At 36.5% G+C, this 561-nt stretch overlaps 1 non-coding gene across 1 annotated transcript; it reads left to right on the forward strand.

The window, feature by feature from the left end:
* The first annotated feature begins 231 nt into the window (after positions 1-231).
* TRNAR-UCG (transfer RNA arginine (anticodon UCG)) lies at positions 232-304 on the forward strand. The gene has a single exon. It is a non-coding gene; the product is annotated as a tRNA-Arg (tRNA).
* Positions 305-561: the final 257 nt, after the last annotated feature.

Genomic DNA, 561 nt, shown 5'->3' on the forward strand with positions numbered 1-561 from the left:
CCATCAACTTTGCCTCTAGAACCCAATATTAAAGTAAACCTATTTATTCTCTTGCATTATTCATTATCGACTCCCAACGTTCTGACAGTTCGAATCCAAACCTGAAGAAATCCCTTAGTTAATATGTGTAGAAATCTTCAAGCCAATTTTGAAACCTAGTTTTATTGTTATTACTACAGAAATATAATCCCAGTATGTACAATACTGTTATTCGATGGATGGCAGGCAGGAGACCGTGTGGCCTAATGGATAAGGCGTCGGACTTCGAATCCGAAGATTGCAGGTTCGAGTCCTGTCACGGTCGAAAAATACTTTTTTTTAACTTCAATTGTTTATTGTTTGCGAAGCTGTAATTTCTTCAAACAGATGAACAAACAAAATAAATGGCTGGTCAAATATATCGTTGTACTTGATTTTGCATTCTTTCAGTAATTCTTTGTGTTTATATTTTTTTAACGTCAGAGGTCGATTATAGTAACAAGCAGTATGGAGGGCTAAGACACTCCTGTTTGGTTAGTATCGAGAGGTGGAAAGAAACGAGAAGAAGAATGTTGGGAATCG

This window comes from Hesperophylax consimilis, chromosome 25, assembly GCF_061612785.1.
Source record: "Hesperophylax consimilis isolate HC1 chromosome 25, BYU_Hcon_1.0, whole genome shotgun sequence".
Classification (NCBI taxonomy): domain Eukaryota; kingdom Metazoa; phylum Arthropoda; class Insecta; order Trichoptera; family Limnephilidae; genus Hesperophylax; species Hesperophylax consimilis.